This window comes from Myotis nattereri, assembly GCF_964212035.1.
Source record: "Myotis nattereri genome assembly, chromosome: 1".
Classification (NCBI taxonomy): Eukaryota; Metazoa; Chordata; class Mammalia; order Chiroptera; family Vespertilionidae; genus Myotis; species Myotis nattereri.
Window position 1 is genome coordinate 97022628 of NC_138075.1, and position 27612 is coordinate 97050239.

General features: G+C 43.8%; 1 protein-coding gene across 1 annotated transcript in view; it reads right to left on the reverse strand.

Moving 5' to 3' along the window:
* RAB18 (RAB18, member RAS oncogene family) overlaps positions 1-27612 on the reverse strand; it is a 160744-nt gene that overhangs the window by 108734 nt on the left and 24398 nt on the right. The gene's annotated exons all lie outside the window — the stretch shown is intronic.

A 27612-nucleotide genomic window follows, 5' to 3' on the forward strand; every position in this document is an offset into this window, starting at 1 on the left:
GATATATAGAGTCTCAGACCATCACCACTTATTTCTGCAAGATGAGAAAATAAAATCTTAACCAATTAGATTAAGATTTAATAACAGTTGAGGCTTCCCCCTCTCTTTCCTGGTGCTGCATCTAAACTCTGGGGACGGGGGTGTGGAACTTTCAACATCCACAGAAGAAGCCTGACTTTGCTGGCCTCTGGAGAGGCCTCCCTTGGCTCTGGTTCAGCACCCTCTTGCCGTCCTCTGGCTCTCTATGCTGGGTGCACACTGACTGCTCTCAGCCACACAGGAAAATGCTCAGCTGCTCCTGTGCCTCACTGGATGCAGGAGATACTGAAGATGCCCCAGGCCCATGAGCCCAGGCACCCTTTGGGGTCTTCTCTCCTGCATTGCCTTTTCTCCTCTAAGGAGGCCCATTTGAGAGCTGTGCTGCATCACTTACCTGGGGTTATTATTAGTGAATTGGGAGTGTGGAGCTACAAGTGGCTGCCTCTCCACAAAGGGAGCATGTGATGCAAGTAGATTCCTCACCCTGTGGGTCCAGCCATGCCTTCTCCCCCTCCGCATTTCCCACTGTGCCTTGGCCAAGAAAGGGGGGGCAAGCTGAGCCCTTTTGGATCAACTACTTAACACTCTTGCAGTTTTCAAAGTCCTTCCAACTTGCTAAGTCCCCATACTCACCTTTAATCCTGTGTGACAGTTCACTGCCAAATATTCCATTTCCCACTGACCCAATCAGAAGCCAAGTAGGCACTTATTCTTCCAGAAATGTTTAGAGGTTGTTTCAAAAACTAAACAAAACAAAAATTTCATCCTTTATAGGATTGAGAATGCTTTGCCCTCCAGCTTTGAAAACTGGAATCTTCTGCCCATGCGCAGCTTGTCTGCAGTGGCTTCAGGAAATCAAAGCAGGTCAAGAGGGTGCCAGTCTGCCTGCAGCCTGGGGTCCTCTACCTGGTGGTCAGAGCTGGAGTCCAGGGTGTGAAGCTCTGAGCTACCAGCTACAAAGCTTGTCTGTCCCCAGGACAATGTTCAGGGCACTTAGGAATTCACAGAAGAGCTTTTAAATTCTCCTTTTCTTACTCCAAAATTCCTTCCTTTTGCTGGCTGTCCTGCATAGATTCTCAGACTATTGCATTTTTTTCTAATGAAGTCTCATCTTGGCCCACTACTGCTTCTAAATCAACAATTTCTAAGAAGTTTGCCTCATCTCTGCACACCAGTTTTCTCATGTCCTGGAGTGACCTACTCTAAATCCATCCTAGGGTTTATCAGCCTATAGAGCAGATGTGTACTTTGACCTACGACAATTTTTTAAAGCCTGTGACTCAATTTTCTTCTGTAAAATTGGGCAACTTATAGTATCTACAGCATAACATATAAGGTCCTTAGAACAGAGCCTTGTGCAGAGTAAGCAGTCAATAAATATTACAGTTGTCCTTTGATATTCATGGGGGCTTGGTTCCAGGACCCACCTCAGATACCAAAATCCGTGGGTGCTCAAGTACCTTATATAAAATGGGGTACTAATTTGCATATGATGTACATACATCCTCCCATATACTTCAAATCATCTCTAGATTACTTATAAATAGTTGTCATACTTATTGTTTATGGAATAAGGGCAAGAAAAAAGTTTGTACATGCTCAGTATAGACATAATCATCCTAGGCCTGCCTACGTAGTTGACGTCAGCAAAAATGTAACTTTTTTTGCTGCATATTTGCAATCTATGATTGGTTGAATCTGAGAATATGGAACCCATGGATATGAAGAGCAGACTGTATTATTGTTGTTGTTGTTGTTATTATTATTATTATTATTATTATTATTATTATTATAAATCCCACATGAACCCCTATATGCAGTAGGGTCAGTGAGGCTTGGACCATACCTCAAATATGCAAAAAATGTAACTTTACTTTTTCACAAGTCTACTTAGTTTCTATTCTGTGGTCCCATTCCACTGGATTGGAAAAACGTCACTCCAGTTATTTCAGGGTAGTCCCACTCCATTCAGAGTCTCCCTCTCCCCAGGGTTGAGTCTAACTCCTGGGCCTTTGCAGGGTGCTAATGATCAGAACGAGCCTCTGTCCCCTGTGTGGTTAAAGTCACCCTAGATGGCCCTAGCCCAGCAGCCCAGCCGGTTCCCTGCAGTGGAACTGACTCCCCAGAGAACCCGGTTTAGGTCCAGTTCGTATGCCCTGGGGAATGTGGTAGAAGAGAACACCTCTAACAAGAAGTCAACTTTCTTTGTAGGTTTGGGGGATTACAAGAGAGAGGGGGGATGTGGTAAGGTAAGGTTTTAGAATCCTATACAATGTGTCTTTCATTACTGGTAATTTATTTTTACCCTGTGGCCCTTTCCCAAAGTAGAGTGTGAGGCCTCCATTGTACATTCCAGGGAAGGGTCATTACATCTGAGAAGCAGAGGAAATGCTTTTAGGAGGTTCAAACATCTGGACTTTTCAGAATCAAAAGCCAGCCTTGAAAGAGTCACAGCATTAATTTTAGGCCATAAACACTAGATTTGAAAGAATACGATGTGACGGTGAAGGTCAGGTTTCCCAAGCCGAAATGAGATACAGATTCTCTAGGTTGGAGGGGAGGAGAGATGGAAAGGGAGCAGGTGTCTTAGATTCTGTGTGGGAGGAGGGCCATATAGTTTAATGTGCTGGACACTGTTAAGTGTGAAAGGGAGTTCTAACACTAATTATGCTGGGAACACAGGCACACACCAGGACTGGCCCAGGCGAATCAGAGGGATGTATGTTCCCCCTACACATGGGTCTCACTCCCCACTTCCCACCCTCGCCCAGGACCAGGTGAAGGTGAGGGTTTCTAGAAACCACAGCTATGCCTGGGAACTGAGAGGAGAGCTCCTACTCCTACTTGCTTAGCAGAAAGCTCCCAGGGCGCCCCAAGGAGGTGTGGGAGCGCAGCCACAACGCATGCTGTGCAGAGCGGTGGACAAGCCTGATGCAGTTGCCCACGCCCAGCTGGCAAGGAGCGTGGCCAAATGTTTCTCTGCCCCCAAGAGGTCAGCGAGAGCTGGGAAACAGCCAGGCCTGGCGAGGCCTTGGGGCAGAGCTGGGCACAGTTCCACAAGGGCCAGATGGGAGGGCGGGCACCCCTGCAGGGGCCCAAGAGAGTAAAGGACAGCGCGGGAGACCCGCACCTCTCCCAGCCCACTCCCTCCAGCGCCCCCTGCATTCCCCCAGAAACCAGCAACCCACCCTCAGGGAGGGGACCCCATGCTAAGCAAGCATCACAGGGACTAGATGGAGAGCCCTCACTTGATTGCGTTTCAGGTGCCCGGCAGATGGCACTTGATACAGAAATGAAACGGTTATGAATCTGATGACATGTCTGCACATCTGAGTTGGTGGCCTGAGATTCACACTCACTTTACAATGAAACAGAGAGCCCAAAGTTAGAGCTTCAATTCCCAGAGACAGACTATTTCTTGAAATTTTTAAAATAAAAGCCCCCTCTCTTAAAAATATTGCCTTAGTGTCTAGTCTTCCAGGGCATCCCATCACATATACATGTGAATCTACGCAGAAAAACGTCTGGACCTTTGGGAGGAACTTCGAGAGTACCTGCTAAAATAAAAGACAAAAATGCACTTCGCCTTCAGCCCGGGTTTTATTTCTCAGCCTCTGCCTTCGAGGAGTGATTGCCCATGAACATTAAAAGGGAAGTATGAGCATTTTCAGAGTTATGTTGTTTATGATAGTGAAAAATGGGAAATACTCTAAATGCCAGTCAATAGGGGAGTGCTTAAATAAAGTTATATCTCCACACTACAATGTACTAAGCAATTTAAGAAAAAGTGTTAGGTTTTATATTGTTCTGAAGTGGGAAATTCCTTAAGACATAAATTTTAAAAGCAAGTTATGGAACAATATGTACAGTGTGATACCATGGATGTAAACACACATATACACACACCCCACCAATAAATACATGAAAACCTGTATTTAGCTATACACTCATGTGTAAGTATAAGAAATAAAGATCTGGAAAGATATCCACCAAATTGAAAACAATAGTTATCTCTGAGGCAAGAACCACAATTGGGAAATTGAAGATTAAGGTAGATGTTTTCACTTTATGGGCATTGTTCAAATATTTTACATCAAGAATAATTTTTAATTACTCTCGTAACAACCAGGAACCAGACAGGAGAAATTAGGATGATCCGAGGGGAGTTTAACTAAGGAAAGCTTATAGAGCTATGGGTAGGGTTCAGGTGAACCACTTAGGACAGTGAGGTACCGCAGTGATGTACCAGGGGAGCTGTTACCACTCCGAGACCCAAACGGGAAAGGGAGAGGGCAGCCACAGGAGCCCAGAAGGAGAGCTGTGCAGTGAGGTTTCCTGGAGGATCCCTGGAACCTGCTGACATGGTCCACAGGGCAGCTCCCAGGCAGAGAGCAGAGGGCAAGGTGGTGGAGGGTGGATTTGGAGGAGCCAAAGGAAGACAACAGGGACATAGCCATCTTCCTTTAAAAACTATGGGAAAAAAGGGAAAATATCTAAAATAATATATACGACATGGTTATTCCTGAGAGTTGGGATAATAGAGGTTTCAAATTTCTTCCCTTTGCTTATTTTCTAATTTTTAAAAAAATACTTATTGCTTTGAGTTTTAAAAGTTATGGCCACTTCAGAAATGTAAAGAAGTCAGGTGATACCTGCAAATATGAGAGACAAGGGCTAAGGTGGAGGTGACTGATTAACTGAAGGATGTGGAAAAGGGCACAGTTAATGAGTTGAGAGGGGAGATCTTAAATTTGAGGCTCTTGTTGGGCCTTAAACACAGATATTTGATAGGGAAAGATTGGTTTTTAAAAGAAATTGTGCTGGCATAATTGGCTATCCATTTGGACCCCCCATTGAAATTATATGCACAAATAAGTCTTAGATGTATTAAATATCAAAATATAAGCATTAAAATACTAGGAGAAAATTTAGAAGAATTTATCTAACATCTGAATGGGAGATTCCCAAAAGAAAAGACAATCATAATTGAATACATAAAAATTAGACACATATAAAGGGAGAAAAACCATTAACAAAGTCTTAAGACAATATACTCTGCAGTACATTAGATAGAGTGATAGTACTTACACCTAATATACAAAGGGCTAGCCTAACTGATAAAAGAGAGAAACAGCTCATTAAATGCTGAGATGTTTAACAAATGTCACCTCACTCCTTTGTGACCTGAATTCTGAACAGATTGAGATATTTGAAAGACAGTATGGCAGATGGGAGCCAAAACCACGTTTAGTATTAAATAGAGGCTGGGATGGAAAACACATTCTAGTGTGAGAGAAAATATCTTCCTAACACTGAGTATGAGAAGTAGACAATGTGTCCCCTGTGAGAGCAGCGCAGCCATAGAGCAGACCCTCCCCACAGGAAAGCGAGAAGATGAGCTGAGCAGGACCCACTAAAGTTTCTCCATTTCACCATCAGACAGGTCACACGGCCTCTGCCAGGGTAGAGCAGGTGAAGGGGAGGAGAGTTCCCATGTGGACTGACCATCAGGAGAGGGAGGGTGTACTTTGGGTAACAACTGACAGGAAAACCAAGCAGAGGATAGGAACAAGAAATTGACACCAAATGAGAGGAAGATGACAAGGGAAGGGGAGGAGTTAGAAGGGGAGAAAAGAAGAGAAACCCCTCTCCTGTGTGTGTTTGTGGGTGGAGACCTTGTAGAAGATCCCTTACATGGGAAGATGGAAAGCCAGGAGAGGGAGGGTGCTCACTTTTTCTTAATAGATTTATGTGCTGTTTCATTTGTTATGTGAAGCATCTGTAATTTCTTAAAAATCCCAATAAGTGAAAAAGCAATAGAGTTTCTTTTCTAGAAAGAAAAGAGGGAGTGTTAATACTACCCAATGCAAATGCCATGCAGAGATTAGACAGAAGAACTGAACCTTGACTTTTCTATTGGACCATGGAGGTTCTAAGAGACATCAACAGGGCATTGGGGGCATGGCTGTGGCCCCTAATCTGGTTTTGGTGAGATGAGGGAATATAGGTAATGAATGAACATGACACTTAGAGAATGGGCTATGGAGGGGGAAAAAAGATGACATGGTAGCTGGAAAGAAACAAAGGGTTGTGAATAGATTTTGTTTTATAATAGCAGAGATGAGAGCATAGTTATATGCAGCAGAGAAGGCAACATCACCGAGGGCAAGAGAAGATATTCCATGAGCTAAGACAGATGAGACAGGCAGAGGGAAATCTTGACTTCTAAAATAGGTGGGAATGAAGTAAGGTGAGTGTAGTTGCAGGTAAGAAGGGAAACATGCAGGTAAGAAGGGAAAACAGTTACTGGTCAGACAGGTGGCAAGGGCACCTCCTGGTGGGGCAGTATGGGAAATTTGAGGAGAAAGTTCCATTTTCAGAATAGTAGTCGACAATACAGTTGAAATGGGACACCAGCAATTTGGGAGTACCAGCCATAAGATTAGCACATATTAATCTAAGTTTAGTGGTTTGCATGGCAAGTGTATAAAAAATTAAGAGAGCTGTGGGAGTGAGGAATCCTTGGGAAAAAAACATGGTTCAATTGGAATCTGTTCTGGATGAAAAAAAATACGACTTAATATATAGAGCACCCTATACTACCACAATAACTGCCTATTTATTTTCTGCCACTGGCCCCCATCTATAATAATAAAAGTGTAATATGCTAATTAGACCAAACGTCCTTCCAGACATCCTTCTGGATGAAGCAGGGGCTGCGAGAGCTGGGGCTGTGACGACCTGCGGGCTGCAGCGGTGGGTGGGGCCTCCCTCTGCAAGGGAAGCCAAGTTCCGGGTGCCTGGGGGCGGCTGGAGGGAAGTCTGGGTCCCAGGTGCCAGAGGGAAGCCAGTGCCCACAGCTAGAGGAATGAAGGCCTACTCTTGCACGAATTTCATGCATCGGGCCTCTATTTAAGGTATAAAGAATCATCTCCATCCTCTGTCTCTGAGAGTAAGGACTATATAGCATAGGGTAAATATTTGGCAAATAACTGTCCACTGAATAACTAAGGAAAAAAGAAGGATTGAGAGAATATATGACTTAATGAGATTGAGAAGAAAGTATAGTAGGATTCAGAAAATATGGGCATCTCTTCTCTACCCTAGGCGCCAGGCATACCACAGCACACAAGCAGAGGCAGCCCTGACCCAACAGAGCCTTGGGGAGGAAGACCATGAAGGACATGGAGGCTGTGATCAGAATCGAGCCTAGAGACTATGGAATTTAAGATTTGGAGGTGGGGCTGCTTTAGGTGACAACTCCATCCAACTATCTTTTGATTAATGGTCAGAATTGCCCAAGCCAGATGGGGAAAGGAAGAAATTTCCAAGCTAAGTTTATGGATGGGGGAAGAGAACAGTGTATCCTTTTGGGGGAATTGTAAATTGGTGCAGCCACTGTGGAAACAATATGGAGGATCCTCAAAAAATTAAAAATGAGCAAGCGATTCCACTTCTGGGTATTTATCCAAAGAAATTCAAAAGACTAGTTCAGAAAGGGATATGTGCCCTATGTTCACTGCAACATTATTTACAACAGCCAAGACATGGAAGCAGCCTAAGGATTAAAAAGTACAAACTGGCCCTGACCGGTTTGGCTCAGTGGATAGAGCATTGGCCTGCGAACTTAAGGATCCCAGGTTCTATTCCAGGCAAGGGCATGTACCTTGGTTGTGGGCACATCCCCAGTAGGGAGTGTGCAGAAGGCAGCTAACCGATGTTTCTAACTCTCTATCCCTCTCCTTTCCTCTCTGTAAAAAGTCAATAAAATATATTTAAAAAAAAGAAGTACAAACTGGCAGTTATGTAAACAGTCATGGGGATGTAAATACAGCATAGGAAATATAGTCAATAATATTGGAATAACTATTTTTGGTGTCATATGAATATACTGGGCTTACTGGGTTGATCCCTTCTTAAGGTATATAAATGCCTAATCACTATGTTGTACACCTGAATCTAATGTAATATTGTATGTCAACCATTATTGAAAAATAAATAAATAAAGAGTACAGTGTGCCTGGGGCCAGGGAGGAGTACAGGAGGTGAAGGTGAGGTAAAACAGTTGCAGCACTTAATGGTTAAAAGCATAGCTTTGATTCAAGCCTGAATTCAAAATCTGATCCCTCTACCATGAGACTTGGATAAGTTCTTTTTTAAAATATATTTTTATTGATTTCAGAGAGGAAGGAAGAGGTAGAGAGAGAGAGAGAAACATCAATGATGAGAGAGAATCATTGATTGGCTACCTCCTGTATGCCCCCTATTGGGGATTGAGCCCGCAATCCTGGCATGTGTTGTTGACCGGAATCGAATCCAAGACCCTTCAACCTGCAGGCCACGCTCTATCCACTGAGCCAAACTGACTAGGGTTGGATAAGTTCTTAACCTCCAAGACAATTGTTCTCAACTGGAAGAGATTTTGCCTCTCCCTCACCCGCCGCTGGGAATATTGGGCAATGTCTGGAGATATGTTCAGTAGTCTCAACTGAGTGGGGAAAGAGTGGAGTGCTACTGACATCTACTGGGTTGAGGTCAGGGGATGCTGCTAAACCTGCTACAATGCACAGGATTGCCCCCTAACAAGGGAGTATCCAGTCCCAAATGTTAGTACTACTAAGGTTGAGAAACTGCTCCAAGAATTAGCTGTAAAATAGTTCTAGAGGTTTAATGAGGATAAAATGATCTAATGTATACCAAACTCCTGCCATATGATAAGAATGAGAATAAGAACAACAGTAAGGAGGAATACTAAAATGGAGAGAGAAAGAAGTTATCGGCAAATTTCCCACTGCAATTTTGAATCAAGCATTTATTTGCAGGGCATGGAAAGCCATTGTTTGTTTTGATTGTTGACCAGGCACTCAATTTGCTGCAGATCTGAAGTAGAATCCTTTAGAAGTAAACTGATATCAGCTAAGATCCTAAAACTATCAGTGTTGGGAGGTTTCGCCCCATGTGAAGAAAAAGGAAACTTGGAAGAGCTGTGGGGAAGCCAAGTGTACCTAACTCCAACAAAATGGTAGAGTTTGTATTTAAGGCTTTGGTTGGGAGAAAAGGTGGTGCCTCCAGTTATTTTTTCCTCTGATTTTAATAGTTGCAAAATATTATAAACTCAAATATAAGAGGAAATATATTGAAATCATTTGCTGGTCAAATCAAAGTGTTTCAATTTTCATTTAAATTTTTACTTATTTTTAAAATTTTCATGTAAGCCAATCCATGTTCATTATCGGGATCAACAAATAGACAAAAAAGAGAAAAATTAAATACAACATGACTATTCAAAAGTAATCACAAGCTGGCTGGTGTTGCTCAGTGGTTAGAATGCCAGTACACTGAAGGGTCTTGGGTTCAATTCCTTGTCAAGGGCATGCATTTGGGTTGTAGGTTTGATCCAGGTCCCGATTGGTATGCATGCAGGAGGCAACCAATCCATGTGTCTCTGTCACTTTGATGTTTCTCTCTCTCCCCTCACTCTCTCTCCTCCTCCCCCACTCCCTTCCACTCTCTCTAAAAAATCAATGAAAACAATATCCTTAGGTGAGGATTAACAAAACAAAACAAAGCAAAAAAATAATAATTGTGATTATTTTAGCACACATTCCTTCAGATTTTTTCCTATGCATATATAGCATTATGTATATATTTTTAAATAAAATTTGAATCATCTCATTCAAAAACTTTGTAACCTTTTTTTTTTTTAATCCTCACCAGAGCACATGCTTAGAGAGAGAGAGGAAAGGAGAGAGAGAGAAACATTGATCAGTTGCCTTACGAAAGTACCCCAACTGGGCATCAAGCCCACGACACAAGTATGTGACCTCATCAAGAATCAAATCGGCAACCTTTTGGTGCACAGGACCATTCTCAACCAACTGAGCCACTCTGGATGGGTAGTTTGTAATCTACTTTTAAATTTAATAATACATCTTAAATAGTTTTCAATATCTTTAAGTATCCTCGGTATTAACTTGTCAAAATAAAAATAACTTTTTTCTTATTACAAGAAGAATAACCACTAACTATAAAAGAAATCCAAGCAATATGGAAGTGTATAAAAAAAGAAAGAAAAAAGCCACCGTGTTTAATTTAGAAAACCATGACTATACTTAGCATAAACAACTAAACAACAGGAAGTTCAGGGGTAGAGTGGGCTCTGCAGTGTCATCAAGGTGCCAGGTTCTTTCTGTCTCTCTCCTCTGCTATTTTTGGTGGCCTCATCTACAAGCTTGTGGTCACAAGATGACTTCCAGTGGCAACCAAGGCAGGACTATATACATCCCCATGCATATTCTTCCTGCCTAATTCCATCAACTTGTGTCACATGCCTTTCATGACTAATAACAGTCACCAGGGCAATCCCACTCACTGATAAACTGGGACTGGTCAGCACACAGAGCCCAGAGGTGAGGTCACCTTGTTCTAAAGTGCTCAGCTATGTGGAGAGATGTGCACCTAAACCCAGTAGGAATTCTGTCAGAAAGAGAGAGGGAGAATGTGCGGTTAGATAAGCAATCGCACTGTTCACTGCAGCACACCTCTCGGGTTATCCAACGTGCCTATCCCCTTTCCATTCTATGGATTTTTATACGGTATTCGTAGCTTTATAAAATGCACTTAGTTCCTTCCTAAAGTGAGGCAATGAGGAGTCTTACAATTACTGTGTACATTGCTAAGTCCTGGGTCTCTGGGAGGTCTGTGGTCCTCTCCAATCTATTATTATGATCATGTTTCTTTTTAATTTACTTAAGAGGAAAAGCAATTTCCTGAAATTTTCTTCTGAAGTGAGCTCTTTCTTTTCCTTATGCACTTTGAGCTGCTTTCCTCCTCTTCCTTTTTTTTTTTTTTTTTTTTTTTTTTTGGTGTGTTGTAGTGGGGCAGAATTATCGCACAGACCCCAAGCTGGGTTTCTTCTTGCTTAGTCATTTTGAAATAGTGGCAGTTCTACACAGACCTGCTATTCACCCTATATAGTCATGTGGTCTTTTTGAAATCTCCCTGTTTACCTGAGCATAATTTGCATCTTCCCTGTGACATGTGAGTGGGCTGGGGATTTGGATCAGCACTACTTATATGTGTTGGTCCCAAAGCTGCCTGAGAAGAGTGGGGAGGGGAGATGTTCTAGGAGCCATCAAAGCTGGGGACTATTTTCATACTCATTTTTATTTTGTTGAAACTCTTGCCTAGAGGCCCAGTCCAATGAATAGAGAGCCGATGCTGTGCCATGGATGGCAAAACTGGAGTTAGAACACAGCCATGCAATGTGAAGGTCTTGCCTGGGGTGGCCAAGAGCACTGTCCTCCACTCAGCTTGCTCTGTGCACAGCTACCAGCTCCTCAGAGGCCATTGCTGCTGGAAGTTTATTTCTGGACTCTCATGGCCTTCAACTGATCATTGGTTTCACAGTGAGGAAAAGGTGTCCCAGCGCAACATTTTAGGTCTTTTCTTATTCCAGATCCTTTGCCATATTGTAGAACATTTTCACACCTTCTCTTTCCACCAGACGATGTATTGACCCAGATAAACAGATCCCCACTCCTGAGGGTGTTCATTATCTTCATTTCCACTCTTCTTCTGCACCCTCCCATGGTCTCCCAACTTTCAAATCTCTCACAATGGACTTTCTACTTACTGTCTTTCATTTTCAGCTGTTTTTATTCACGTACATCTGAGATTTGAGGATCGACTGCTACCAAGGCTTTCATTTGTGAAGATCAATGAGACAGAAGGAACAGCCCTCTGCTTCTTAGCACCCTACTCCTTCCTCCAAATAAGATGCCACACACACACTCTCTCACATATGATGAAACCCTTATTATTATGGTCAGAAGGCAGGAACTAATAATCTTGTGTTTATCAAACCCTGAAGACCACCAGTATGTAAACCCTCAAAAATGCTTGTTAAAATCCAAAGTCCTACACCTTGAGTTTACTAGATTAAAATTTCCAGGGGACAGGCACCAGGAATCTGTATTGCATTGAGCTTTTTAATGATTTGATACTCATTAGGATGTGAAAATTTCTTTGATTTATGAAAATTCACACATCACAGCTCAATTCTGCATGACACTGCAACTCCCTTCCTATCAGGACATTTTAGTAAAAATCCTTTAATTGTGTTTCTAAATTGATGGTAGCACTGACACAATCTACACAAATCCAAAGAACATAGTGTGGTAGAGATTACAAGAATCACCATACCTTGTACTCTTCTTCACCACAGGTTTTTACTATTAGTTTAGGGCCATGTGATTGGTTTTGGCCACTGGGTTGTGATTAGGATTTACTTGGGTCTGTCTTCCTGTGCCTTTGGAAACATGCTGAGATGACAGTCTGACAAGATAGGGGAGCAAGTGTCAGTTTGAGTTTCTCATGGTCTGTGGAACAAAAACCCCTGCCAACCTTCAATGGATGTGTGACATGAGCTAGAAATAAGTCACTGCCACATAACTTTTATTTCTTGTTCATGCATCAGTAAATCTGTGTCTTATGTTCATTTAAAATTAAGTTATAATAAGATGTCTCCAGTTCTATAGATATGAGCTTTTTAGAATATTGACCTCCTAAAATCAAATACTATCTTTATAACTAATTTTACCATATTTGACTTTGGGCAAATGAAAGAAAAAACTTTCTGTGGTAAAAGAAGGAATTTAGGAAACTTTGTGACTTGGAAAAAGTAAATGAGGTAAAACCTCAAAAATCAGTGATTGATCTAGAGAAAGAACACAGAACTCACTCTGTGACCTGGTTTGATAATCCACCTTTTGCTTATTCATATCCCTTAACCATTAACCATAACAGGAAACCTTAAATTTCTCTTAAATCCAAAAAGCATATGTGTAATCCTATATAATAAAAGGGTAATATGCAAATTGACCCTAATGACGAACAACTGGTAACGACCGGTTGCTATGATGGGCACTGACCACCAGGGGGCAGATGCTCAATGCAGGAGCTGCCCCCTGCTGGTCAGTGAGCTTTCACAGGGGGAGCACCACTCAGCCAGAAGCCGGCTCATGGCTAGCCAGCACAGCGGTGGTGGCAGGAGCCTCTCCCGCCTCCGCAGCAGTGATAAAGATGTCTGACTGGAGAAACTAAGATGGCGGCATAGATAAACACCGGGAAATTGCTGCCTCCCACAACAATTGAAAAATCTTCTGGGAACACAAAACGGACATCATCCAGAACTACAGGAAGGCTGGCTGAGAGTAAATTCTACAACTAGAAGGAAAGAAAAGCACACTGAGAGCCAGAGGAGCTGCGGAAGTAAAGTGCAGAGGTACGGGGGCTCGCACGCGCAGAAAGGGGCTGGCACCTGAGGACGTGGCTGTCTTTTTTAATCCGGAGGGAGTCACAAGCTCCCGACGGCTCTGAACTCCAGTTCCGGGAAGTCTCTGGGGACCCAGGACTCATATGGGGAGAAACTGGACTGTCTGGAAGCGGGAGAACTTGAGGGCGGCTTTCCCTCAGAGGTGCTTGCAGCTGTTACCAGGACACTGAGACGCCGACTCCTTAGGGCAGGGCTGAGAATCCGCCATAGCTGCTTGTTCCGCCCTTTGATTCCTTGAGACCCCGCCCCACCCAGGCTGCGGCAGAGGCTTTTGCATATGAATGCCCCGGCCCTTTGCAACCTGATAATTACCTAACTGCAGCCAGGCCAGACAGACCCAGAACTTCCAAGAGAAGGCCCAAGGCCCCACAGCAGCTTGCATTGCTTCACAGCTGAGCCTCATCAGGGCACCTCCAAACTCCAAAAAAGGAAGGGGAATCTGCAGTTCTCTTCATAGCTCCTGCTGTGTAACCTCAGGCAGAGGCTAAATTAGCACCTCCTTAGATCCAGGAGCCAGTGTACCCAGTGGTCAGAGTGGGACCATCCAGATTACAACTCCTCAGATCCATAAGGGACACACTCAGGGTGCAGACTCAGTGAGCACCAAAACCCCACTGAAGTAAGTCTTGCCCCAGAAGGGTGTCTCCAGCACAGAAGTTCTCCCACTGCAGACACAGCTGATTCTCACTGCCAATTGACCTGGAGGTCAATTCCTCCCAGTGATCCTACAACAACCAAGGCATAACTACAACAAGACTGTGCACAAAGCCCACAAGGGGGTGCACCAAGAGTGTCCACCTCAGGTAACTGGGGAGGCTGAGACACTGGGCCCTACAGGACACCTAGCACACAAAGCCACTCTATCAACACAGGGAAGCAGCCAAAATGCGGAGACAAAGAAACAGGTCACAAATGGCAGAAATGGAGGAAAGCAAATGACTGGATATAGAGTTCAAGGCCACGTTTATAAGGTTTTTCAAGAATTTTATGGAAACCGCCGATAAATTTAGTGAGTCCCTCAATAAGTATAGTGAGCCCTGGAGGACATGAAAAAGGACCAACTAGAAATTAAGCATACACTGACTGAAATAAAGAATAATTTACAGAGATACCAACAGCAGACAAGAGGATCCCAAGAATCAAGTCAAAGATTTGAAATACAAAAAATACCCAACCGAAAAAGAAAAAAGAAAAGAGATTCCAAAAATATGAAGATAGTGTAAGGAGCCTCTGGGACAACTTCAAGCGTACCAACATCAGAATTATAGAGGTACCAGAAGATGAGAGAGACCAAGATATTGAAAACCTATTTGAAGAAATAATGACAGAAAACTTCCCCTACCTGGTGAAAGAAATAGACTTACAAGTCCAGGAAGCGCAGAGAACCCCAAACAAAAGGAATCCAAAGAGGACCACACCAAGACACATCATCATTAAAATGCCAAGAGCAAAAGACAAAGAGAGAATCTTAAAAGCAGCAAGAGAAAGACAGTCAGTTACCTACAAGGGAGTACCCATACGACTGTCAGCTGATTTCTCAACAGAAACCATGCAGGCCAGAAGAGAGTGGCAAGAAATATTCAAAGTGATGAATAGCAAGAACCTGCAACCAAGATTACTTTATCCAGCAAAGCTATCATTCAGAATAGAAGGTCAGATAAAGAGCTTCACGGATAAGAAAAAGCTAAAGGAGTTCATCACCACCAAACCAGCATCATATGAAATGCTGAAAGGTATTCTTTAAGAAGAGGAAGAAGAAAAAGGAACTCTTACCATTGGCCACAGCATGGATGGAACTGGGGAGCGGATAAATACCACATGATCTCACTCATTTGTGGAATATAATGAACAACATAAACTGATGAACAAGGACTGATCCAGAGACGGAGAGGCATTGATTGGACTGTCGGGTCTTGGAGGGAAGGTAGGGGAGGGTGGGGGTAAGGGGGAAAGATCAACCAAAGGACTTACATGCAAGCATATAGGCCTAACCAATGGACACGGACAACGGGGGGGCGAGGGCATGAGGGGGGGGGTAGAGGAGGGTAACGTGGGGACAAGGACACATATGTAATATCTTAATCAATAAAAAATATATTAAAAAAAAAGATGTCTGACTAATGACTTAGGCCCACTCCCCAGGCGAAGCGGGCCTAAGCCGTTAGTTGAACATCCCCCGAGGGCTCCTGGGCTGGGGATGTCTGACTGCCAGCTTAGCCCCGATCCCCTGGAGAGCAGACCTAAACCAGCAGGTTGACATTCCCCGAGGGCTCCCAGGCAGCCAGAGGGATGTCTGACTGCCAGCTTAGGCTCGATCCCCCAGAGAGAGGGACACCCCACAAAGGCGCAATTTTCATGTACCGGGCCTCTAGTTACTATATAACTATATATACTACAATATGTATTATAGCTAATATAATCTATATATATAAAAGTCTAAGTGACTGTTCGACCGTTCGACCGTTCGACCAGAAGCTATGACGTACACTGACCACCAGGGGGCAGGCGCTCAATGCACAGGCATGGAAACATGGAACAGACTGATGAATCTCGGAGGGATGGAAGGACGGGGGAGGGCAGGAAGAGATTAACCAAAGATCTTATATGCATAATAGAGGCCAATGATCACCCACCTGGTTGCCTGCTGCTAAGGGAGGCAGCAGCAGCGGTGGGGTGATAGGGGTGGCACCATCCCCTGATTGGCCCACCGAGTCACCTCCCGCAGAGGGAGGCCAGACTGCAGCTTAAGCTGTCAGTAGGACATCCCCTGAGGGCTCCCAGGCTGTGAGAGGGCACAGGATGGGTTGTGGGACCCCCAAGTGCACGAATTTTCATGCACCAGGCCTCTAGTATAATATAATCCTATATAATAAAAGCCTAGGTGGCGTCACGCCCTCATGTCACACCCTCGCGCAACATCATCACAAGATGGCCACCACAAGATGGCCACCACAAGATAGCTACATACAGAGCGGAGGTGGGGCCTGGTGGCTGCTCCAGGTGAGGCTGGGGGTCCCATGGCTTGCATGGTGCAGAGGAAGCCGGTCCCAGCATTTCTGCCACCTTGCGCGGAGAAGGCGGGTCGTGGCAAGGGAGGGCAGTTGTGGGTGATCAGGCAGCAGGGAGGGTAGTTGGGGGCAATCAGGCCAGCAGGGAGCACTTAGGCGTCAATCAGGCCAGCAGGGGAGCGGTTAGGTGGCGATCAGGCTGGCAGGCAGAAGCGGTTAGGGACAATGAGGCAGGCAGGCATGCGAGCAGTTAGGAGCCAGCGGTCCCGAATTGTGAGACGGATGTTGGACAGCCCCTGAGGGGTCCCAGATTAGAGAGGATGCAGGCCAGGTTGAGGGAGACCCCCCTGCATGAATTTCGTGCACTGGGCCTCTAGTATAACATAACATAACATAACATAACATAACATAACATAACATAACATAACAAACATAACATAACATAAGATAACATAACACAACATAACTAGAGGCCCAATGCACAAAAATTCATGCAAGAGTAGTCCTTCCGCCCTAACCGGTTTGGCTCAGTGGCTAGAGCGTCGGCTTGCAGTCTTAAGGGTACCAGGTTCAATTCCAGCCAAGGGCATGTACCTTAGTTGTGGGCACATACCCAGTAGGGAGTGTGCAGGAGGCAGCTGATCGATGTTTCTCTCTCTTCGATGTTTCTAACTCTCTATCCCTCTCCCTTCCTCTCTGTAAAAAATCAATAAAATATATTTTAAAAAAAAAAGAGTAGGCCTTCCTTCCCTTGGCTGCTGGCACCGGCTTCCCTCTGGCACCCGAGGCCCAGGCTTCCCTCCTCCAGCCAATGGCAGGCACCTGGGACACAGCTGGCTTCCCTCTGGCCCCAGCTTCATCAGGAAGCCCATCCAGAATGACGTCTGGTCTAATTAGCATATTACCCTTATAATAATAATATAGATATCATATAATATAATCCTATATAATAAAAGCCTAATATGCTAAGTGTCCAGTCATCCGGTCATCCATTTAGCCAAAGTGTAATATGCTAATGATATGCTAAGGCCATGCAACCACTCGATATGACATGCACTGACCACCAGAGGGCAGACAGTTGACCGGTCAACCAGTCGCTATGACGTGCACTGACCACCAGGGGGCAGACGCTCTGACTGGTAGGTTAGCTTGTTGCTGGAGTCTGGCAAATTGGGACTGAGTGAGACGGGCTGGACACGCCCTGGAGCCCTCCCACAGTCCCTCCCCAGTTGGCAAACCTCTGGGGTCCCTCCCCAGCCCCAATCATGCACCGGTGGGGTCCTTTGGCCTGGCCTGTGCCCTTTCACAATCCAGGACTTCTTGGGGGATGTCGGAGAGCCAGTTTTGGCCCAATCCCGCAGGCCAGGCTGAGGGACCCCGCTGGTCCCCAAATTCGTGTACTGGACCTCTAGTAGAATAGAATAGAATATAAAAGAATAGAATGGAATGGAATGGAATGGAATGGAATGGAATGGAATGGAATGGAATAGAATAGAATAGAATAGAATAGAATAGAATAGAATAGAATAGAATAGTATAGAAAAGAAACATGCAAATTGACCGTACCTCTGCTACACCCACAAGCCACACCCACCAGCCAGCCCACCAGCCAATCAGGAGCGAATATGCAAATTAACCCAACAAAGATGGCGGCGGCCATGGACCTGGAGTGAGCAGGAGCTTGGGTTGCCCCCGGCAATGGAGGAAGCCAAGCTTCCCACCTGCCCTGCCAGCCGTGAGCTCCGCTCAAGGCTACAAAGTTTCAATTATAGAAGATAAATAAATCCAAGATACCTGCTTCCCGCCTGTGGCTGTGGCCAGCCTGAAAATGGCCATCAGCCCCTCACCCAGGCTAGCCAAGCAACCCAGTGGGGACACTCACCCTGAAGGGGCTGTGGCCAGCCTGAAAACAGCCCTCAGCCCCTTACCCAGGCTGGCCAAAGCCCATGGGGTGAGGGTCCCCGCTGGGTGGCTTGGCCAGCCTGAAAATGGCCCTCAGCCCCTCACCCAGACTGGCCAGGCACCCCAGTGGGGACCCCCAACCTGAAGGGGGTATGACCAGCCTGCAAACACCCATTAGCCCCTCACCCAGGCTGGCCAGGCACCCCAGCGGGACCCCCACCCTGATCCGGGACACCCTTCAGGGAAAACCAGCTGGCCCCCACCCGTGCACCAGGCCTCTATCCTATATAATAAAAGGATATTATGCAAACTGACCCTAACAGCAGAACGACTGGGAATGACTGGTCACTATGACACACACTGACCACCAGGGGCCAGACGCTCAATTCAGGAGCTGCCCCCTGGTGGTCAGTGAGCTCCCACAGGGGGAGCTCTGCTGAGCCACAAGTCAGGCTGCCGGCTATCAGTACAGCGGTGGTGGTGGGAGCCTTCCTGCCTCCTCAACAGCGCTAAGTATGTCTGACTGCAGCTTAGGCCCGCTCCTAGCTGGCAAGTGGACCTCCCTCTAGGGCTGCCAGGCTGCCAGAGTGATGTCTGACTGCCAGCTTGGGCCTGATCCCCCAAGGAGCGGGCCTAAGCCAGCAGGTAGACATCCTCCGATTGGTTCCCAGACTGCAAGAGGGCATAGGCCGGGCTGAGGGACCGCCCCCAAGTGCACAAATTTTTGTGCACCGGGCCTCTAGTATAATATAATATAATATAATATAATATAATATAATATAATATAATATAATATATATAATTTATATATAATATAATATAGATTTAGCTTGCTACATCATTTATTGTTGAGTCAGAATCCATTTTTAATTTCTGATTATCTTAACTCTGGCTGTGGCTCAGTTCAACCATATCTGCTGATATATTAACTCAAGGCCACTCTTAAAAATGATGCCAACATTTCTACTTTCCAAGGGTAGAGGTATCCTTCCTAACCTCCTAGCCCTATCCCCATGTCTCTAGGACAGAGGAAAGAAGGATCTTGTTTTTTTCACCTCTTGCTATTAGTTATTTGAATCTCAAGGACAGCATTTGTTCCTCAGCAGCTAACAAAAGTATAGGCAAAGAAAGGTAGGGAGAAAGGTGGCAATACTTCTTTAATCCACTCTGCTCCTTTTCTTCCTTTTTTTCTGTTGCTTTTTTTTTTTTTCTATTTGTCTTCCTTCTTTTCTGTTAACATAATCTCTGGTTTCTACTTTTGTCTTCACCTTACATGCCTAATTATTTAGCATGTAAATTATTTAAATGTTTTTTGTGTCATAGGCATCTTTCAGAATCTGATGCAATCTATGACGCTCTCCTGGGAAAATTGCACATATATTATATTTAGAATCTCAAATTAAGTAAATCCTATAAGATCCAGATATTCTGTCCTCAGGTAAAAATCTCTAGTCTCTCCGAAAGTATTTTTCTGAAATCCATTTGTATCATAAGAATATGGCCCTGGCATTTTCTTGAAGTATTTCAATTCCACTTTTTCAGTAACAGGTTCTTGGTTTAGTCAGAAAGCTTTTCCAAGAATCTTGGTGGTGTAGTGGAAAGAGCATAATTTTAGAATAACCTGTGCCTGGATTAAATAGTGGCTTCATGCTTATTAGCTACCAGAGGCCCGGTGCACGAAATTCATGCACTGGGGTGGGGGAGTGTCCCTCACCCCAACCTGCACCCTCTCCAATCTGGGACCCCTCAGGGGATGTCTGACTGTTTCTCTCACAATCCGAGATGACTAGCTCCCAACTGCTCATCTGCCTGCCTGCCTGATTGCCCCTAACCACTTCTGCCTGCCAACCTGGTCACCCCCTAACCACTCCCCTGCCAGTCTGATCGATGCCTAACTGCTCCCCTGCCAGCCCAATCATCCCCAACTGCCCTCCCCTGCCAGCCCGGTCGCCCCCAACTGCCCTCCCCTGCATATTAGATAGGGTTTTTTCTTTAACATATTGGACAGCCCTAACCAGTTTGGCTCAGTGGATGGAGCATTGGCCTGCGGACTCAAGGGCTCCAGGTTCGATTCGGGTCAAGGGCATGTACCTTGGTTGTGGGCACATCCCCAGTGGAGAGTGTGCAGGAGGCAGCTGATCGATGTTTCTCTCTCATTGATGTGTCTAGCTCTCTATCCCTCTCTCTTCCTCTCTGTAAAAAATCAATAAAATATATTTTTAAGAAAAAACATATTGGACAGTGTACCTGCCGTAATCTCAACAAACCCGTAAAAATGTAAACCCAAACCAAAAGTGTCATAAAATAAACTCCTTAAATAGAAATTTCATGAGACCTTGGGAAGGTGATACCATGTGGTTGTTTCTTTTTTCCTTCTCTTTCTTTTTCTTGATGTTTCATCTTTTGTCCTCTTTCTTTTCTCCTTTTATTCCTTTTCTGTCCTCTCTTTCTCTTAACTTTCCCATTGGTAGAATCGTCAGTACTTGAATCATTCTCGCTTCCAGAAGACGAAGAAGGGGGAAACACACCGTCATCTGAAGAAAAAGATGATCTATGTAGGGATCGGTGGTGTTTCTGGTTTTGCTCTTTTCCCGGTTTGTTTGTCATTTCTGCCGGCCCGGCATCTTCAGGACTTGTGCATGGGCACTTCTTATTCATGTCTACAAAACCTGCCTGTCTTGGTGAAAACTGTAGGGGAAAGGCCTTCCTGGGTGGGCTCAAGCCCGCTGGAGGTGCTGAGGAACCAGGGCAGGGAGCGCCCACCACCGCCGCTGCAGAGCCCAACCTCCGGACCACGAGGTACTCTCCAGTAACGTAACTGCAATGTAGCAGTTTGCCTACAGAAATTAGTTGTAATTACTTCTGATGTGAAACCCTACCTGAGACATTTGCTTTGCGGTTTGTAAAGATTTGAAACAAGACCCATTTACCTCCCTAACCCAGTCAGAAGTTTCTACCCAATGGGAGAGGTTTGCTGGGCAGCCTCGTCTAGATACCCCGCACTCCCCACCCCAATCACTCGGTTGGGGGTAAGGGAAGTTCCGAGGTGAACTCCCTGAGGTTGCCAGTGGGGCAGTATCACTTGCCCGGGTCTTGGGCGCTTCTGAGGCAATAGGTGTGTGTGTGTGTGTGTGTGTGTGTGTGTGTGTGTGTGTGTGTGTGATCACTCGGTGGGGGAGTAGGCGCTTCTGAGGCTGCACAATGTTCCGAGGCTGAGACCCCAAGGCTGCGGCTGGGAGGGGATTGATCCGTGGGGGCTTGGGTGCTTCAGGCTGAGACCCTGAGGCTGCAGGTGTGTGTGGGGTTGATCACTCTGTGGGGAGTGAATTTGCTTTGTTTTTTATAAAGGGTCAGGAGGGCCTCTGGGCAGCATTCCACCAGGCCGCTCACGCTGCAAGCTCTCTGCGGCCGCCTTCCCCAGGACTGGGGAACTCCAGCAAGGCTGAGAGGACTGGGCACTGCCATCTTGTGGCAGAGTGACAGTTAATTTGCATATTACTCTTTTATTAGATAGGAGGATGTGACAATGGAAACATATAGAGTCCCTTGAGGGTCCCTCGTCTCATCTTTCCATTGCTTCTCGTTGTCAGAAAAGGTACAGTATGAAGTAAGGATTTTAAAAGTACTTTTAGCTTGTGGATATACCTAGCACTCTCTTTAGTGGGCTCTTAGCACTCATTGTCACCAGCATGAAAATTAGTGTAAACCCCTAAACAACAACACCAACAAATAGGTCCTCTCATAAGCAATACAGAAATTCAAATCACACACATTACAATTTAGAATTAAGAGATTAATCTGATGCCTCCAAAGGATTTGTTCTTTTCCTCTTTTCCTTGACAGAGCCCTTTGCATAACTTACTGATTTTCTTTAATTTATTTCTTCTTCATATACCATATAGTACCTGCTCTCCATTATTTTTCTGCCTCAATTAGTTGGGCATTGTCCCATGCACCAAAAGGTTGCTGATTCAATTCCCAGTCAGGGCACATGCCCAGGTTTCAGGCTTGATCCCCAGTGGCATGCAGGAAGCAGCTGATTGATGTTATGCTGTCACATCAATGTTTCTCTCTCTCTCTCCCTAAAAATCAATAAAAAATATTTTTAAAAATTTTAAATAGAAGAAAGTCTTGACTTCTACAGTTTACTTTTTATTTCATCAATGGTCTATCAACTCCTCTAAATTTACTACTTATCTAAGAAGATATAAGAGAATCCGACTCATGCCACCTCATCCTTACATACTCACACCTACTATTTTTGAATTGTACATATATTAAGTCCTATTTAATACTAGTTAGACTAAAATGACTGCTCATGATATATTATTGTTCAGTATTCAAATCAAAATTTTCAAATAAGATAGAAAGTAAACATTTCTTCTGTAAATATAAGTCATAGAATCTCTAATATGTTGTAGTATGTCTCTTTACTAAGTTAAAATCCAAAAGAAAACTCTGAGGGGAAATATGATTACATTGTGTCTAAGATGAAAGAGTGATTTCTCATGGTAAAGAAAGGATCTGTCTTATAGATAGAGAGTAGGCAGAGAGCTGGGGGGTGTTGGGGGGACATGGAGGGATTGAGCAAAAAAGAAAAGAGAGAGAATTCATGGACAACAGTGTGGTGATTGGGGGTGAAAGAGGGTATAAATGGTGATGAAAAAATAAATTCAATTTAATTTTTTTTTAAAAAGAAAGGATTCTGTCTTATTCTTCTATTTATCTTTGTGAATTTAACCCAAATCATTTCAGAATGTCAGACAGTGGTACCCGTTTTTTATACACCTTCTCCAAAATGGCATTAGACTTTGTGCAGGAGGGTTCCTGCCAAGCATAGAGGGGAAGCTCACCCCCCACTGAAAGGGTGTTGGGCTCAAAGTTAACTAGATGGAAAGGGGAGGGGGAAATGTAGTGAGGAAATTATAGCTCCAGAAGAATCACCCCTTCCTCACCTTGGGTCATATTTTCAGGTTTTCACAAAAGGACAGTAAGGAGGACTTTAATACAGAAAGGCGATTTGGGGGGTTGAAATTTAAGAGCAGGAATAAGATTGGAGGAGGTGTAAATGCAGGCCTGTCTGAGACCCAGCTGGAAAGCCAATTCTTCTCATGCCCTGAGGGTTTTAAGAAGCAAGGTTTTAAGTAGGGAGGTCATCCATCTAAGTCAGAACAATGGAGGAGACTTGAGAGATGGAGTGTGAGCATGAACTTCCTTTTCTACTTTTCATTCTCTGATGGTTAAGGTCAGAGCTTGCCTGGTATCCATGGACCAATCCTGAGGCACAGAAGCTTCTGTCTACACCATGGAAATGTATCATAGGTTTATGTGACTCCTCCACTTTTAGACTCACAATATGGTGTGTTTTTGCAGAAGGACACCCTGACTGTCCTGAACACTGTAATGTATCACCCAGATCCTCCTTCAGGAATGAAGACCTTAGTACCCAGTTGTAGGAGGGCTGCCAGCAGAGAGCTTTCAGATGTTGACCTCCTTGGGAATTGCTTCAGCTAAAAAGAAGTGCCTTGCCCAAAGTTATTCAGCCTTTTCAGAGTGGCCTACATCCAATGACTCACTCAGGTGGGAGAGTTTCTGATGGCAATCCAGGTAGAGAGTTCTCTGTGGGGTAACTGGAGCTTTTATGAAGACTTCATCACAGCCACCTTTGCATTTGCCCAATTCTGGTTCTTTCTATTCCTATACTTCCTCAGGTCAGATACAGGAGCACTGGATCAGAAGTGTCCTACATACTTTTCTCCAACTCAGAGTCAGCTTCCTGAGGGAAACCCAAATCTAAATATTGATACTTCTCTCACTATACTGAAACCTTTTCTAAAAAACTCTGTCTTAGATATGGCAAAATTTCTTGAGAAATTTCTGATTGTTGGTTGTTGTTATTGAGCTAATGTAATAAAATAAGAGATTAACTGGTAATTATTATTACTTTTATTTTGAAAATAACCACCTTTAAGAAATAAAGGCTTAACAATACAGGAAAGGGAACCAGGAGCATAAGGGGCTAAGTCAGTTGTATCGTACAAGTCTCTCATGTGCTATCGGAGAACAGCGCTGGTTACTTGAGCCCTAACTCATTGCCAGTAATTTTTAAAATTTTCAGTTGTTTCTTAGTCTAACTCCTGTTTTCTCCTCCACTGTCAGGAGAGTGGAAAATACCCATTAGCAAACTTCTCTAAAATAAAACACCTCCTGCTGGAAGCGAAGATCAACAGTAATTAATATACAAATGCAAGAAGTCTGGTCAAAAGGGTGAATGGACTTTGATATTCAGACGGCTGAATATCTGCATGTTATTACCTGCTGCTTAACGAATGGCGGAAGGCAAGCCCCCCAACCTGATGGTCTTTTACTGTTTACTAAACATTACCTTTGATATGCCTGTTTGCATTCCTAAAGGGCAATTGTGTATTCTAGTAAATGAAAAGGAGATGGGTTTGGAGATTCAGTGGAGCTTGGTCACTAGAACTAAGCTTTCTCTGGCTTCCCCGTAATTTTCTAAATTTATATTTTTTGTCTTGTGTATTAATTTGCGCATCAGCTCTTTCTCCAGGCTTCTGAACCCAAGCCATGTGGGTGGTGGCTTCATAACCTCTCAGCTGTCCCCAGCCCCACTGCCCCTCCCCCCACAAAAAGAAAAAAATCTCCCAACCTACAGGCACCTATGCTTGTACAGTAATGGAAGGGAAGATAAATTATGTAATTACTGAGCAGTAGAGGTAACCTTTGGGGTAGAACTGTTGGTGCTCACCAAAAATGAAAATAAAATTATCTCCTTTACCCCATTAGAGAAACCAAGTGGTAGGGGAGGAGAAGGAGATGTGAGAGTGAGGGGAGGAATTTTTTAAAAGCAATGAAAAATAAGTAAAATAAATAAAAAAGAAATGGTTTGGGGAAAGTATGAAATAGCAGAAAGCCCCTGATACGTAGAAACCTTAGTGGGTAAAAACTGGCTGTAATTTATGTATAACTCCTTTGATAAATGTTGATGTCTCCTGAAGGAGTGTAATCACAGGCATGTCAAGTAACAAAACAAAAAGTCAGAGAGAAAGTGCTGGTACCTCCCCCGCAACTCCCCACCCCCTCAACACACACACACACACACACACACACACACACACACACACACACACACTTATTTATGCATTCATTGGTTGATTCTTATATGTGCCCTGACCGGAAATCAAAACCCCAGTCTTGGCTTATTGGGAGAACATTCTAACCAACTGAGCTACCTGGCCAGGGCTGATCCTTTTTTTTTTTTAAAGTTTATTCTCTTGCTGATACGTTTCTCCAGAAAGCAACTGTTTAAAATTGAGAAATAGTTACAACTCTTCTGTAATGTACTCTGGGGGAAGAAAAAGAAGAGGAAGGAAAACATATATAATATTGCAAAAAAGCCTGTGTAGTTGTAGATCAAATTAGAAACTGTTTTGTCTCTCATCAGAAGGGTAAATATGTGTAGGAAGACATAGATGAATAAACAGAGAAAAAAAGTGAAATTCTCATTATACACAGGGCAAATTAAGCTAGTTGTTCAAAGTGTGCATGTTAAATAAGAAAAAAACAAACAGAGAAAAAAAGAAGAAAAGCACATATTGGAAAGAAGTAGAAAACACTGTCCTTCGAATATTCTCTATTAGATTATGATCTGGCACAGAATTTTAAGACATTAGTAAAACACCTGGCAATTGAGTCTGCTGGCTGTGCTTCTCATCAGCCACACCCCTCCTAGGACCTCCAGGCCTATGACCACCCCCATTTTATTCTGTGCCTGAGGGGCCAGGGTGTTAATGTTGGAGATCACAGGGGTACCATTAAGAAGCCTCTTGAATATGTCTTCTATATATTGCTAGCAATTAAACAAAAATGTAGATGACAAATTTTGTATTTTGTGTGGCTACAACTTTAAATTCAGTCCTTGACATGATGCAAGCATTCTGTAGGTCTGGGGACTCAAAGTTCTAAAACCCACTGTGGATTCTTGGCCATATTTTTCCTAATATGGACTTTTACTTATCATGGTAGCATGGGGTGTGTCACTTAGTATGCTAATGTATTGCAAGGGGTGTATAATGAGACTAGGAATTACCACAAGGTGAAAGTAGTCACAAAGTTTGATTGAGCTGGTCTTTTGCCTTTTCCAAGCCATATATTTGTTGGGAGTTTGTCTCATTTCTCCCTGATAACCTTGTAGCCTTTATCGGTTAGAGCCATTTTGCCACATACCCTATCTCATTAAGCATATAGGTACTTATATACAGGATGTCCCCCTGAAATATATGCACAGAGTTTGAATAATTATAAAGGCAGTATTTATTAAAATACATTTCATTTTCAAAGTTGAGTTATAAGCTGCTAAAGTGTGTGTGTGTGTGTGTGTGTGTGTGTGTGTGTGTATAAAATCTATTTTGTTTTCCCTCCAATCTTCACCAGAGGATATGTTTAGAGAGAGGAAGGTAGGGAGAGAGAAAAAAACATTGATTGGTTGCCTCCCATACATGTCCTGACCAGGGATTGAACCCACAAACTAGGTATGTGGCCTGACTGGGAATCGAACCTGAACCTTTTGGTGTATGGGACGAAAATGCTCTGACCAAGTGAGCAACCTGGCCAGGGCATAGATATTTATATATGATTGAAATAATTAAAGGTCAAATTTTCTTTCTAAAAATATCATAACTCACTGAGTTTGGCTACCATGTTTCATACACATCCCCTGGGTGGTCAGTGCACATCATTGCGACCGGTTGTTCGGTTGTTTGCTTGTTCCGGTTGTTCTGCCATTTGTTCTATTTCCATATTAGCCTTTTATTATGTAGGATTACCAAAACTGTACTAACACAGTATAATATCACAAAAGTTGTAGGAAATATTGAAAACCTGCAAATAAAGGATTACTTCTATTATATTCTAAAATATTTTTTTCCTCAGGCCCTATTTTTGTTCATCAGTTTATGTTGTTCATTATATTCCAAATGAGTGAAATCATGTGATATTTATATTCTCTGACTGTCTTTTTTTGCTTAGCACAATACTATCCAGGTCCATCCATGATGTTGCAAATGGTAAGAGTTCTTTCTTTTTTACAGCAGTGTAGTATTCCATTGTATAAATGTACCACAGTTTTTTAATCCACTCATCTGCTGATGGGTACTTAGGCTGTTTCCAAATCTTAGCTATTGTAAATTGTGCTACTATGAACATAGAGGGGTGCATGTATTCTTTCTGATTGGTGTTTCTGATTTCTTGGGATATATTCCTAGAAGTGGGATCACTGGGTCAGATGGGAGCTCCATTTTTAATTTTTTT